The sequence below is a fragment of the Accipiter gentilis genome, chromosome 1 (genome assembly GCF_929443795.1).
Source record: "Accipiter gentilis chromosome 1, bAccGen1.1, whole genome shotgun sequence".
Classification (NCBI taxonomy): domain Eukaryota; kingdom Metazoa; phylum Chordata; class Aves; order Accipitriformes; family Accipitridae; genus Astur; species Astur gentilis.
This window is the reverse complement of record NC_064880.1, coordinates 20823903-20839418: the sequence shown is the minus strand read 5'-3', so window position 1 is coordinate 20839418 and position 15516 is coordinate 20823903. Positions and strand designations below refer to the sequence as shown.

Sequence of the window (15516 nt, the reverse complement as noted above, 5' to 3'; positions counted from 1 at the left end):
ACCATTCTGTGGGGACGCTGTGTCCCTGATGGCCCAAAGCTGGGAGCTTGGAGGAAGGCATCCAGGCCTGAATGAAGGGGCTTGGCATGCTCAGTGTCTAGGTCAGTGGGTGAAGGAAGGAGCGTCGGTCTCGGGCATGCTGTGCACCTGGGTGGTATTCCCAAGTGAGGTGGTGACGTTGCAGCACAATTACAGCAGGTCCCTTGTGTCCTGTGCTTCTTTCCGCATGGCTGGGACAATAAACTCCACTTCCCCACAGCAGACAGACACACACACAAAATGTATTAAGAAGATGAACAGTTTCGGTCCTGTGTTTCATATTTTACTGCTAATCACTGATATATATAGTTTGGGTAAATGCTTCTATAAGGCAAGTGAACATTCTGCAACACATGAGGATTGTGAAACTGCATTCTCATGCAAATAAGCAGCTCTGTACATGGGAGATACTTGTGCAAATCATGCAGCTGCCATCTGCAGTGACCCCTACAATCAATATTGCTCTAGCAATCAATATTTATCTTTATTATAGTATAGAAAGAAAACATAAAAAAAACCCTAATGATTTTGCCAGCTTCTCAATCCACACAGTAATTAGGTCAGTCAGCTTTGGGTCCCTTCCCCCTTCCATCATTTGCTCTCAACCAGAGCATCTGCAAACAAGATGCTGTACTACTATAAAGTACTAAAAGGTAGTTTGAAAGCTCACATACATTACAAGGGTATTGGCTGCTTCATGTTCAGCAGTGTGTATAATAACTATGTGTGACCTACTTGTTCCAGATGCAGAAACAACAAGCTTCTTTAACATCTGCAACGTCCCGTGCATCATACAGTAGATATATTGCTGTTTTCTGCTGCTTTCCTTTCTCTCCTAGAGAAAAAGTAGATCTTTGTTCATGGCTATGTATAACACTTAAACATACTCATTGGACTTGTGGTTCAAATAAACACAGAATTGGAATCAAATTAAATCAAATTAAAAAAACACAATCCTGCAAAGACCTAAATTTCTGCTTAACTTGAGATCATACCTAAGGCATGAAGTGAATCTGCTGCTGCATAAATCTTCACATGGAGCTTGGTAATCATGTCTAATAACAGTTCAGGCAAGGGTTTACAGAGGAAAGTAAAGGCACTGCAGCATGCAATCTCTGCATTGCACAGCAGGAGATGACCAAGCAGCTTACACCCTCTTACACCTGTGTCACTTAGCCCCAGCCTAAGAGCTACCTCCAGTGCCTGCCCAGAAATTAGCCCAATTCTGGCTCTGTTAACTGTTAATGTTTCATTTGGTGCATGTTCTATGGTTAAAAGATTTTGAAATAAAAAGAAAATGGCTGACTTCCAGTGTAACTCTTGAGACGCTATGTAGAGATACCTTGCAGGGGGCTAAGAGTCAGTAATACTGCAAAAAAGTAGCCTAAGCAACTGGAAATTGGTCAATGAAGGATTTGCAATGAAAGACAAAACATCGGAAACGTTAGAAAAAGCAAGATGACACCTACCTATCTATATGTTATGTTTTCATTATTAAGCCTGCTCTGAGAAAGGGTCAGGTCAGTAGCTGTCACAGGAGGCTGCTCAGCCAGATCTACTGCTTGGGGCGTGAGAGCTGAATAGAGAACCCAGCCATGTCCCGTCATTTGGGCTGTGGAAAGAAATGCCATGTGAACTGGCACAAAAATGGGAAAACTAGCAAAATACAAAATTGTAGCTTGAATTGCTGTCCACAGCACCAAGAAGGAGAAAGTTGCAGCAGTTCCAGCTTAGGTGAAAGCTTCAGGCGTATTAGCAACCAGTGTCTAGACATCATGTAAGAGTCAGAAAATAAGGTCCTGAGGTGAGCATTGCATGAACGCCACAGTTCCTATCAGGTTTCTCGCTGGTAAGCTACTGAGATATTGTAGGACTCTTTCAGTGGGCAGTTTCAACTTAAAACTAGCCCAGGTGAAAAAGTGACTTTGTGCCCAACCATAGCCAGAGAAAGATCCCCACTGACTTCTAAAAGATCTTAAATCAAGCCAAGAATATGTGGTTTTCCTCTTTCTCATCAAAGAGTCTGCAGAAAGAGCAAGTAAGATATCAGAACAAGAAGTTAGCTTTATCTTCAGAGGATGTTTCTCTAAGAGCAGCCTATGGTCCAGTCCTCCAGAGTAGGAGGCAGGAATGAGCACATTGTATTTCTAAACTGAGTGCACTCCTAGTGGCTTGGCTAGAAAGTTAATGCTCGGAAAAATGATGGCTTGTTTGGCCATCTGGTGAAATTGTTTTACTCTACATACATTTTATTTGGTTTTAGTTAAAAACAACCATTTTTCCCAGTCAGGTAAGTTTCACAAAATCACCTTACCATCTTTGCATCCTTCATCCTGTGCCAAAATAGCCTATTTAATTTTGCAGTGAGACTGATTCCCAGCTCCCTTAGGGTGACGGTTTGGAGAATTTGACCTTTCCATCCATTGAGTCAATGCAATCCTTTAGAGACTTATGTTCATTTGACAAAGTCCTGCCTTTCCAGATTCTCAGGATTTATTTTCTTAATAACATTCTTAAAAAAAAAAAACCCTGGTTTTAACGTAAGCCAAGATTGTCTGGAGTTACTTATACTTCATAGTGTTTTATTACCAATACACTTTGGAACACTCTGGTAAATAATTCAGCCTACACAAAGAAATTGGCTATATTTTCTCTATACATCGAGGAAGTCTGTTATGTAGACTATATATCACGGCTCTAAATGTTCTCAGATAAATGCAAACCCACATTGTGTTCCATCTGTACTACTCACCCAAGTAGGTCTTTTAGGGACCTTATAAGACACATCCATCTCTTATCCAAAAACTAGAATCCCTAACGTTTGGTTTTGTAATAAAAAAGACATTTTTTATCTTTTGCAGTTACAGCAAAACTCGCTGTGTGTCCAGGGGATAATACCCTACACAGTCATAAAGCTTATAGATTTTTTTCCTTGTGCTCCTCTTTTCAGCTGCTGATCCAAACTTGGTTTTCAGTTTCAGAAGGTGAACTTCCAGCTTGTGGAAGTCAATGAAAGTTATTCCACTGACTTCAGTGAAACAAAAGTTCTCTTCCAGTATCATAATCGTGGAGTAACTTCTCAGTAGCCAGTGGAGCCTTTCGCTGGCAGAAGGGAGAACAGACTCTGTCAGAGTATACATGTGCCGTCGTTCACAGACTGCAAAGGAATAACTTGGAAATTGTGATGATAAAAGCAGAATTTGGCTTACTGAATGCTTCAGTTGCTTCAGAGGAAATATTGATTTGTGAAAAGCCAAAAATAACTTGTGAGATTTTGGAGGGTTTGCTTGCCTTATCATGGTGCCATGCTCCTGTAGGAACAAGACAAAAATTCTTCTGAAATTTAAGGGGAGGAAGGCTTGTAAGCCATGTAGAGCTGTCATTTCTTTTCACAATTGTTAGTCTGACGACAGTAGAGCTGGGAAAAAAAAAAAAAAGCTACAATAATTTTAAAAGTGTGGCTTAAAATAGCCAAATTTTCCTGTTAGGTTTCCATGGCCAAGAAGCCTATACCTACGTTCAGCATGTGGTGTGTGGACAGGATGCATGGAGGCATAGAGGGATGGGTGGTCATGGCAGAGAAGGCAGGGGGGATGGACTGGGAAAGGACAGAGGACTGTGGAAGCGGGGAGAAAACCTAAAGCTGACTTGAAGCTAGTCCATTGTGCTGTTTGCTGGAGAGCGGGGAGGAGCCGCAGCGGCTGCCCACACGCAGGGCCTTGGGGAGGGTTTTGGGGACACTACTGGAAGGTGGCAGGGAGGTCCTCCTCCCCTGCCTTGCCTCTGCCTGGCTTGGAGGCTGAAATGGCACGCCCAGCATGGAGCAGGTGAATCAAACGTTTATATGGTGGGAACGGCTGGAAGATGTGTGGGGTAGCAGCTCGGCTGGCATCGAGGTGGTGCGGCTGTGGACTGCGTTAACACCGGTCTGTGCGCGTTACAAGGGTGCACGTGTGTGACTGGGCATTGTGTGAGACAGCAACAGCATCCCTCTCTATTTTCAGGAAATGTCCGTATACCACATGTACATGTGACAGCAGGGCAGCAAGCAACCATTTTATGTGCCCAGTTTAACAGGGGAGCAAATGAACCCAGGGTTTGGGTTTTTTCCTCCTCTGCCACCAGCTGTGACTGCGGTTTTCAGTCCTAGGTAGGAAAGTGTAGCAGCCTTCTGAGCGCACACCTTTATTTGCATTTGAAGGAATGGTTTTGGCAGTCTGTTTTGTGCTCTTGCTGTAATACAGGGTGTTGTAAAGATCATGCCCAGCAACTGCCGCTTTGTGGGAGGTACACAAAAGGATCCCTTTTGACTCCGCAAGGGCAGAGCTGTGCGCGGGTGCTCCAAGGCAAAGCCACCGCTTGGTTGTGTAACCCCATGGCTGGGAGAGCCTGGGCTCACCGGGCTGTGAAAGTGCACATAAGGGATAATATGATAATGCACATCAGATATTAATGTGCATTGACACATAATTGTCTGCATACATCAGGGCATTACAGCATGAAAGAGCAAGTGCAGAGACCTTGGAGAACAACAAGCTTTTGCACCTTTTTTTCCTGTTTTCTTTTCCACTTTCTTGTTATTTAACAATAAGCTTTCCCCCCTCCCTGGCCCCCCATTTAGCCAAAGTCATACCCTAGTAGTAAAGTGAGCGGTGCCTTCATGACGGCCTATTTAGTCGCAATAAAAAGCCGATTGGCCTAATGCGCAATCAAGAAAGGAGTGACATTTATTGCTTCAGTTTTATGATGCTGTGAACTGAGCAAGATTTGGAGCCTTGCAGTGCCTTCAGGGGGCAGGAGATCACCAGCAATGAATTGTATTTATACCTTTTCCAATTTCCTACTAGCATTTTAGCAATAAATAGACTGTGTTGTTATTGAGTTTTATGTAAGTATGTTTACGAAAGCAGGAATACAACTTTGTAGCTCAGAATTACATGTGTTGGCTAAATAGATCAGCAGAGAGAATAACTATGTAAAGCACTGGGAAAGCACTTTCCAATTTATTATCAAATGTCTTAATAGAATGCTTCATCTCTTCCATCCCACTTTATGTTAACCGTTAAATTAAAACTGCATCCATTGCAGAAGGTCGGAGGCTCCTTCACACACCCATGTTGGAACATCAAGGCCACGATTTGTTCACACATCGGAGCCATTAAAAATACATCCCATGCATTAAATATGAGCCTGAGGAAAACTCAAGAGGAGCTGACGTACAGGGCTGACCTCGGCTCTCAGCCCCTGCAGGGTGGCAGGTGTCCCTTCCCCACAGCGCCCATCTCCTGCCCTGGTCCTTTCCCATGCGTGAGTCACAGCTAAAAACCTGTGTGAGACGTGCCCAGACGTACAGACTTAATTGCTGTCTCTCGGCCTGCCCATTTTGTAATGAAGCTCTCCCATGTGGAGGTGCATGGGTGCCCCCGGGACGCCCGTCCCGGCCAGAGCACAGTGCTTGCGGTGCATCCCTTTCAGGAACCGCGGCTGGATTCTGCTGATCTGTGTCCCAGACCTGAAGAAGGTTACTCTCATCTCCTTAGTTTCCTGGCAAGGACGCTTCTTTGAGATGGCACATTTCGTTCATTCCTTCATCTTCCTTTCCCTGGCAGCAGTACTCTCTCTTGGGGCTTGCTCCCAAAAGCACTTAGCCACTGGGGTCATCATGAGACAGCAAGAGAAGAGGCAGCATCCCCAGCCAGTAATAACACCCGGTTTTGTACAGCAGCTTTCCCCTACAGACCTGAATGCTCTGGCGAAAAGGAGGGTTACTACTGCTCTCTCCCTCTTGTACGTGCAGAGATTTGCTCAGGTCCCAGGCTCATACCTGTGGGCCAAGATCTCATTTTACCACTGTGCAGGATGATATGAGGTTATTTTGCTTTATTTCTGTCTGTGCAGGAGGTGTAAACAATGCCTGAAGGAAAGCCTGGAAGTATCCTCCTAAAATTTCATTAAATAGCTAGACTGGATTTTGTTTTGTAATTTAAGTCAGTTTACCAAGCAGGGTAGCCTGGAGTACACAGCCAGTTCAGGTGGTGCTGCCTCAGGCGGGTCTCCTCAGAAGTGGGAGGCACACATGTTTGAGGACACAGAGCCATTTATGGTGAGAGGTAGTCTGATTTTGCACGTGCGGAGGGAGTCTTTACACGGAGGAATTATTTCACCACGGTTTTCTTCTCACTAGTTTTAGGAAGGCCACTCCTGAGCCTTGCCTTCCCCACCGGCAGTGGATGGCTCATGTGCTGCATGGGATGGGGCTTGCAGCACACTGGTATCTGCTAGCCACAAGGCCATCATCCCCCTACTCCCACTGATAAATCAGAGTCCACCTTCTGCTTTCGGAAGTAACTTCTAGTGTTGTTAACGAAAGCGTTGTTATCAGAAATTTGCCGTTGGTCCCAGCTGGTGCCGCAGTTCTTCGTGAGCAGACTGAGCCTTCCCGCGTGGCAAGGCCCGTGCCAGGACCTGCAGCTAGATGGTCTCCCGTGCTTCCCACCAGATGTTGCAATATTCCCACTGGCTGTTGGAGGCCAGGGTGAAACGCTGGGATTCGTGGGAACAATTCTCATTATTCTGCTGGCTTCGAGATAGGAGCGAACAGTATCAGCAGTCTGAGGCACACAGCGATAAAACGTTCACGAAGGACAGTCTCAAATGTTTACAGAGGGAGAGAAACAGTCAGCAAAGCTTTGTTTTAGCACAGACTATAGAGACGTGAAGGACACCAAGTGTAGGCAAACCATAAAAAGGCATTTATTTTATTCTGTGTGCTTTAAATAAACTTCACACGTTGGGTACCTGCAGACACTTGAATTGGCATGTGAACAGAATTAGAATTTTCGTCTCCAGTCACACAGCTAGTGTGAGGATTTTTCCATCGCTCTTCAAACCCAGTTGTCAGCCTTATAATTCTCTAGTTTCTCTGCTTGGGTTTAAAGCATCCAGTCTAGCAAAGACTGCTTTGCACAACTTAGTTCCTTTCAAATAGGAATGATATTTAAAACAAAATAAAATGAGACATTTATTTTGCCCTAAAGGTGTTAGCATACAATTCAATGTACTGCTGAGGGCACTAGAGGCATTGGGAAGCCAGATGAAGGTCATATTATAATTGGTGCTTTGAATTGTAAGAAGGAAGCAAAGGTGAAGTTTGTGATGTTTTTTGTCGAAAACTTAGTAAAGAAAGTTCCGGGGAAAAAAACGAAAGGAGAATTAGGAATTGAGTTGCAGTGCCTTGCACAGCAGATTAAAGCAGATTTCGTGAGCTGCGGTCTCCAGGATGAAGCCTTGAAAACTGGTGGAGCACGGGACCAGCTCCTCACCGAGCTGGTCTGGCTCCAGGAAGGAGCCAGCGTCCGGGCGGCTCTCCTCACAGCTCCAAGGTGAGGTGCCTCCAGGAGCGGTCCACGAAACCGTTTTGAAACAACTTCCGTGAGCTGTCATAGCAAATGTGCTCTGAAAAATCCATATGCATTTTTAAATATTGCGAGTCACTCCCTGCTATTCAGCAGCAGCAGCAGCGTGGCAGCTGTATGGCAATTGCCCTAGCTCCTGGCTCTGCGCTCCAGCTAGCCTCCCAGAGTATGTTGCATTTGGTATGCAGGGAAGGGCATCAACAAATATATTCACCACTTTAGTGCATTTTAGCTTGACATATGTCCAGTAAACAATATTTTGGTCTCTTGCAGTCCAAAAAAAAATAAAAATCACCTGATTATTCAGCGCTTCCTTCTGTTATGATGCTTTGGGGTCCTTCAAATCATTTTCATTATGCACTACATAATAATAAAAATCTCTATGCAGTATGCTGATAATTCCGTGCATGGTGTCTGTGATTTCTAATTGTTTGAATAACAGGATGCTATTGAAATGCCATGCAGAAACATTGCGTCACCCTGAGGGAATCAAGCTTTTCTTCTTTTACTCCTGGTGAAGATAAACATTTGAACAGTTGAAATAGGTAAAATATCCCAGGGAAGCCACCATGAAAAGTAGACATGCTAAAGCCCTTAGTGCAAAAGCTGGGCTGCAAAGGACAAAAAGGAAAAATAAATTAGATAAATAAATAACATTGAATGGAAGGCACTCAGAATAAGCCGTGCTTTTTCTTCTCTTGTGATCTTAAAGCAGAAGAGAAGCACTAGCAGGCCCAGGAAAGAAATATCGCATGCTATTTTTGTGCTGCCATTATAAAATATGTATTGTTTATTGTTCTGCACTGCAGCTAAAGTTTTGCATCAGCCTCAAAAATACAGCAAAGTTTGTTTTGAAGGAGACACGCAGCGTCTCTATTCTTTAAGCCTCTTAATGATGTTCTTAAGAGCACGGTGATAGGATTTCAATCTCCTGGCAAGCACAGGCAGGTTGTAGGGTATGATTCATAGAAAGCACAAAATATTGTGTGCCTGTGTGCGTTATGAATATATTTTGTATACACTATTTTATATATACGTATGTCTGTGTACCTGACATTCAGCTGTATGCGAAACCAGGCAATGATGCCAGGCAGTTTTGTCTCCTGGCTGGAGGCATCATTGGGTGCCATCCTCTTGGGCTGTGCTCCACGTGCTGCAGGGACCACTGTAGCGTATACGAGCTTGGCCAAGCTACCAAAATCCCTGTTGACTCTGTATTGAGGGGGCCAGGACTTTACACTAAAACCTACCTCTCTGTAAAATGGGTATAATTGTACCAAGTCATTGCTGCTACAGGGCTGTATGAGATTACTGCAAAGCTTAATGGTGTACTTGGAAATGAGCTGAGGGTCAGAGGAAGAGGCTGGTATTTATGTGGTCCTTTTGGGACTGATGCCGAAACGGAGGGGCGTACAAGCCCCCTGGAGCAATCCAATTTAGCTGCCTGTGTGTGTGGGCAGCTTTGAGGATGACTGACGTGGTACCAAGGTGGGTAACAGAGGTGATGTGTCGCCGCTCCCCAGTAAAGGGGTATTGCAGGCAGTGTGATTTAACAAGGCGCGATGCCGCAGCACACAGACGGTCTGAACGGGCTAGCTGAGCTCCCGGAGGCTGGGTCTGCCCAGCCTGGTTAACCTTGCCAGTCCCAGCTTAGAGCTAGTTCAAGTATCTCTGCGTGGTGTTGTGTTGAGACATATTAAACATACCCAAAGCTGCCTGGGTAAATGAGCACTCCCACCAGCCTCCTGACACGCGGCTGAACCACGGTACAATGCGTGTTCGAATGTTGAGGTGTAATGTTAAGCCTGGCTTCATTTCAACTTGCCTGCTGGTAATGTCAACAAAGATGCCCCGTGTACCAGAAAGAAAAACCTTGCAGGAATCCAAATGATAGAGAAGGCATTTGGGACTGATCGCCAGGCTCTTTATGCAGGCGTATACTGCCAGGTTTGCTTTAAATGGGCATTTAATGTCCTACTCAGAGGGGCAGGGGGCTTGGAGAGGACCGTACTGACATCCAACCAGAAATTTGAGTTTCAGATCACCGTTTTCTAGTCAGAACAGAGGAAGATAAGAAATGTCTCTGGTGGAAATATCATAAATGTACAACAACCGTGTTTTTATTTATACACTGTTTTATGGCAAAGGGAAGGCTTTGGGCTTTTTTATGCTGCAAAATGTTGTTGGTTTTTTCCTTGCTTTCTTTATTTTTGCCTGGAGAAAATATACGACGTTTAAAATGATTGCAGAATGGAACATCACTTTCCCTGTAAAATAGTGCTCACTGAGACATGGTGGGATCTCACACTTGACCAAATTAGCATATGCGCTCAAATATCAGAGCTCTGACTAGTAAAAATAACACTAGATTTGCATTTCCACATTTTTAGCTCTCGCTTCCCTGTCTGTTTGGTTTTATGCCTTTTTTCTTGACTGACAATTCTCTTTGTGGCAGATTTATTGCTGTTCTGCTGTTTGGACCCTGTAATCAACTAGACACTTGGCTGAAGACGTTAGTCATTTCATTAAGTACTTTTTTGCAGATATCTCAGACACAATTTTCTGTTGCTCTGGTTCCAAAAAGCAAATGACCCATGGCCAGCAAAGTCTGAATATGAATCTTTAATAAACAGAGGTAGTACCAACAATGCTCTCAGGTTTCCAAACTGCAGAGGACTAATTAAAAGATGTTGAATAGGGAAGAACTGCCATTACTATCTTGCCCTGACAAAAATATGCCTGTGTCTGTTCCCAGTGAAACTGCTCTTTTAGAAGCATTGTCTCATTTATCCTCCTTCCCATCAGAGCTACATATGAAACCTTCCTCGTTCTACGCACAGATATTGCATAGTAATTTTTTTAAATTCTTTTTCAGTAATACATTGCTGAAAACAAAGACTGAATAGTTGTCTTAGGAGTAAAGATAAAGCATGGAGTGGGGTTCTTTTTATCATCGCCCTGTCACTAATGATTATACTTTATTCATGAACTAAGGAAATATAATTATAGCATTCCCCTACACTTCATGGGCAAAGAGCCATTCTCTTGTTTTATTGAGACACCTCCTTAAAACGCAGTTCCTCCCTCCAGGGACAGTCCTTCATAGCCGTGAAGCCTCTCTTCAGTGGCATGCTCTCTGCAGGCCAAGATACATTCTGTGCCCAGAAAAAAATACCATATGTTACTTGTAGAAGAGTGGGGAGTTAGGAGCCTGTGTGCTCACCAGTGTACTCACCCGTGCCTGGTTTATTGACCCCATTAATTTTTACAGAGACTAATTCAACAAAAAGCCAAGTCGGCTGCTCCAGCTTGGCCAAGCAGCCTGATGCAGCACATTGGCATCACTGCTGGGACACAAACCTCTCTGAGGTCTGGGCAGCTTTTTCTTCATGGCCACGATCTGTACAGGAAATAACTACTGGTCTACTTCTGCGCTCTTCTCGTTTCCTTGGGAAGGGGAGAAGCATGTTACACAGGTGAAATAGTGACAACCACTCCCAAAATGCACATGGGTTCCCCTGTGCTGTTCAGTACATTTATTGAAGTTACTGCCTTGACAGAAGCTCAGTGGCAGAAGCGCAGTGGCTTGCACCCCACAGGTCAGTAACGAGGCATAAGGAGGTGCCCACCAGCATCCTACCTGCCACAGGCTTCGTTCGGCTGTGTCAGCCCTCCCATAAGCAGCCTTGTGGGCTTCTCCAGCGTCTTAGCTAGTACCACCTGCATCTGCAGAGACCTTCCAGTCCTGCCTTGATGTGATATTTTCATCAGAGGGGCCAGCAATGTCGCCAAGCTGTGCTGTAGGATGCGCCTGGGGGAATTAGCCCAAAATCCCCTGAGGAAGTGGCCATGTGTCCCCATTGGACAGTCTTTTTAGTTTGTTTTGGTTTTTTTGCTTTCGTGATCACTGAAATAACTAAGTGCATTGCTAGATGTTCAGCTCCTCCAAGATTTTCATCATGTGAAATGAAATGGAATAAAATAAAGCATATAAAAGAAGTGGAATTCATCAGAGACTATCATAATGACCTGGAAGAATAGACATAAGAAAGTGAGCCTTGTTTAATGATTGTTTACAGTGACAGCCCAAATTTTAACCAATTAACATATGAGCCCATTACTTGAAAGATACGATGGGCCTGTGGGACAGCATTCAGTATTTCTTCCTTTCTCAGGGGAGCTGCAGGGTATCGGCTGACATCTTGGAAGCACTTCTTCCTCACAGATGCTTTTAAAGATGCTCTCCTGACTGCAGAAGGCATAGTTAAGCCTTACATGTGTATTTTGTGTATGCTCTTGGGTACAGTTTCATCCTGTGACCCCCTAGGAGGCCTCATTGACCTTCTCACCGCTTCTTGAGCCGGAGGAAAGCTCAGTCAGCCTTTATATTGCCAAGCTTTCTTCAGCGCTACGCTTAGGAACACAGAAACCAGATAGATTTATTGATATAACTATAATCAGAAGTTACAGCCAGGATGATAAAATGGTCAAATGATCAAATTACTTACAATTAGAGGCGTACAGAAGTGCCTTGGGGACCGGGAGGCTGCAGGCAGGCAGCGGCCTGCCGGCCAGCCCCGTGGCAGCGGGCTGCGTGCTGCCAGCCCCGTGTGGGCAGGAGGACCAGAGGAGAGCCCTGGGACCAGTACAGCCAGCGGCCGAAAGAGGTGAGGCTGCTCCGATTTTGTCACTCCTGGGAGAATGAGAAGCTGGCGGGGCAGAGCCTGGACAAGGGTGCGGGTTGAGTGTGAGATGGGAAGCACCAGCGCTGGGTGCTAGAGAGGGGCAGGATGGGATTTCTGGGCACAACAAGGGTTGGATTTCTGGGCATGACAAGTGTTGGGGTGAGGCTCTCTTTGGGGTAGGGGATTCTTGTGTCCCACAGGATCTGAAGTCTTGTACACCATTAGGACTCTCACCTAATGTACGCCCTGGGGGCCAAGCGGGGACGTCTCAGTTTGGTTCTGCTTGTCTAATAGGAGACAGCCCCACTTCTGCGTTTTATAATGCTTCAAGAAGTGAAGGCACCTTTACCTACGGCTACAGGATTTCATTCAATCAGATATGTTAAGTGCCATTTGTTTTGTATTTATTACATCGCTGGTGGATCCCGCTTAAGAATGATGTATGCTCTGTGGCCGCATGTGCCCAGGCATGCACGTTTGGAGTAAATGCCCCACCTTTTTCTCGGCAATTTCTTCTTCTGGACTTTGGGGGCATGGTTGAAATGGCAGGCTGCTCGTTCCTCTAGTTTGAAAAAACATGTTTGAATATGCTGTCATTTTCCCTGATAAGAAGAGCACTATAAATTAAACAGAGTCAGCAACCCAGGCACATTAATCTTCCTGATGCAATCCTACCTTTAGCATTTCCTGACATATATTTGATGTTGACTTAATTGTGCGGCCTTAAAGTAGGATTTGAGTATGTAAGTGCAAAAGCACTAAGAAACTGCCGATGCAAGCTAGAAGCTGTCCACTGAAAACTGTGCGAGGGGTGGATGATGCACAGATCCGTGCAGCAAGGAGACTGAGGTGACAAGTTTATTGTGGTGGTTTTCACCGCCCAGCTAGTCAACCCTGAAAATCAGGCTTCATGCAGGACATCTTATAAGACTTGAGCAAGTAGTGTCATCCGGAGGGTGTCCCTTTCTGCCTTCCCTCACACACGAGCAATCTGACGTCAGCACAAGTAGTGCGGGGTTCATGGTGCTTGCGTGGTGCGTCCTCATAATGCAGCGTGCGGCTATGGAGATCTTGCCCGGAAAGAAAGGCTGCTCTCGCAGTTAAGATTTTAGAATGGAGTTGAGAAATATCTTCGTTCTCTTCTCACTTTCAGTGAAAGAGGTCAGACAAGTCATTTTGGAACTTTGTTTTTTGGAAGGTATCAAAAGATGCAAATAAGTGCCTAATGGGCTCTGAAACGGTCTTTGAAATCAGTGGGAGGTAGGTCTCTGGGATTTCAAAAATCCCCCCCAAAGTGTTTGCATGCATCTTTAAGCATCTAAACACCTTTAAAAATATGTCTCTTAAGTGCCTATCTCTGAGCATAGGTTCCTACATCCCCTAGGCATTTTTGAAATTGCATCCAAATTTGCTTAGATTTCCCCTAAAGAGCACCCTTTTGTTTTAATTTTCTTGTTGACTTAATTTTCTCTTGACTTGAGACATAATATATATTAACCTACGCTCATTTTTCGTGGCAAAATGTAGGGAAGTGAAGCTGTTTCTGAGCTGTTTTATTACAAAAAAGGAGCATATGGCTGATTGTGTCCCATCTGAAATGCAAATGGTGGAGCTACGTGGAAAGAATTACTATTACTTGAGCAGTAAATGTTTCCTAATGAAGTGAATTTGACTAAGGTGGGAAGCTGGAAATGGATGTGGGAAGAAATGACAACGGTTAATATTTCAGTGGAGCAGAACATTCTTATTCCAGTGATAAGGAGGTTCTTAGGAAATGGACTGGATTTTTTTTCTTACATTCCGTCTGTTCATCAGTGTGGTGAAATTGTTACACAGGGAGCTAGACTCTTTTCTTCCACTAGTTACAAAATCATGTACTTTATAACCACAGCTTTTCACCATTGGCCTCTTTCTGAGCAGAAGTTTTCTGTATTTTGTGAACATTTGGGGAAAACAGACCTATCCAATGTAAAGAAAGTCCAAAAGAAGACAAGTACTGGTTCCACTGATTTTCATCACCCTGGGCACGTTTGCAGAGGCCAGAGGCCAGAGGGGGTGTTGGAGAAATCTGGCCCATGCTGTCTAATTTCCTGTGCTTCCTCTTTGCACCGAAGTTTTTCTCTTGTGTGTATCCCTCTGCACTTCCAGTGGTCAAAGCTGTCCAGATGTCTGCTGCGAATGGGAGGTGAACTGACTTTTAAACACTTTCTTAAATCAAGCAGCGAGGCTAGGGGCTGACATTTCCATTGCTTAACTTTCCAAAGGGAGAGCTATGGAGTCGGCGCTGTGAGGTTCAGCGCAACCAGTGGGCTGGAGATAGAGCATCGGTCACATTACTTTGCCTTAAATGTCAGAAGGAGCCGGCAAGAGTTTAGATAGCAGCATGTGCACAATTACGTGCTCAGAGGAGCTGAAGCAGCTGCCAGGTTAAGACCTCTGGCTTTGTCCCCGAGCAGGATCACATCGGTGTTAATGCAAGCGTTGCTGCGGCTGAGCTGTCTGTTACATGGCACGGTCGGGGGGACAGAAGATTAGCATGCCTTTCCCTTGCCGATGCCTAAGGGTGTCTGACATCACTAATGATAATGAAATAGGAGAAACCTAAAGAAAAAAGGCTGCAGCCTGCTGTTGATGGAAGTAATTAGGTTTCTCCATCTTCTGAGCAATGGCAAGGCTTGCTGGGATCAGGACGTGTCCACATTAGTGTGTTAGTTCAGATCCAGACCAGACTTTTGAAGTGAATCCCCCACTGTGTTTTGGTTCTTGTCTCAGGGCAGCCCAGGAGCTCACGAGCTGGGTGGTTGTGGCTCTGGAGATGCCCTAAGCTCCCTGAGGACAGGGCTACCACTGCCCTACCCGCGCTTGCCCACGCTCTGCTCTCGGCCGTGGGAGCCTTCATCCCGCACAGAGCTCGTTGCCAGGTTGTGAGCGGGCACTGACCTTCCTGGGTGACACCTGGGTAAGGCTTTTTGATTGCTGAGATATTCAAATGCTTCAGAAAGTGCTTGTGCACAAAGTCTCTCCTAAAAACAGCATTCCCCTGGTTTTAATACTGAGTAGCCTCACCGCATCCAGGAGCTGTGGGAGATCCCACCAGCCCTAGGCACAGGGTGAGGACAGTTGCGTCGCTACTGTCAGTCTCGGTCTTGGCGGGTGCTTTTATCCCAGTAGGGTGAGATGAGGCCTCAGTATCACATCTTTTATTATGAACAGAGTGCCTCTAGGTGCTGTAACTATTATCAGAATTAAATCATAAATCAATATAAACCCACATTTATACAGTGTTACATACGATTGGCAGCACCTCAATAGAGGTAAATTTTATGGCTTCTTTAATTGCAAGAGGACACAGTAGCTTGAATTATTGACATATCTGC

At 45.0% G+C, this 15516-nt stretch overlaps 1 protein-coding gene across 1 annotated transcript in view; it reads left to right on the top strand.

Annotated features, from left to right (window-relative positions):
* The window catches only part of TMEFF2 (transmembrane protein with EGF like and two follistatin like domains 2), a 132528-nt gene that overhangs the window by 82123 nt on the left and 34889 nt on the right, over nucleotides 1-15516 (top strand). The window lies entirely within an intron of this gene.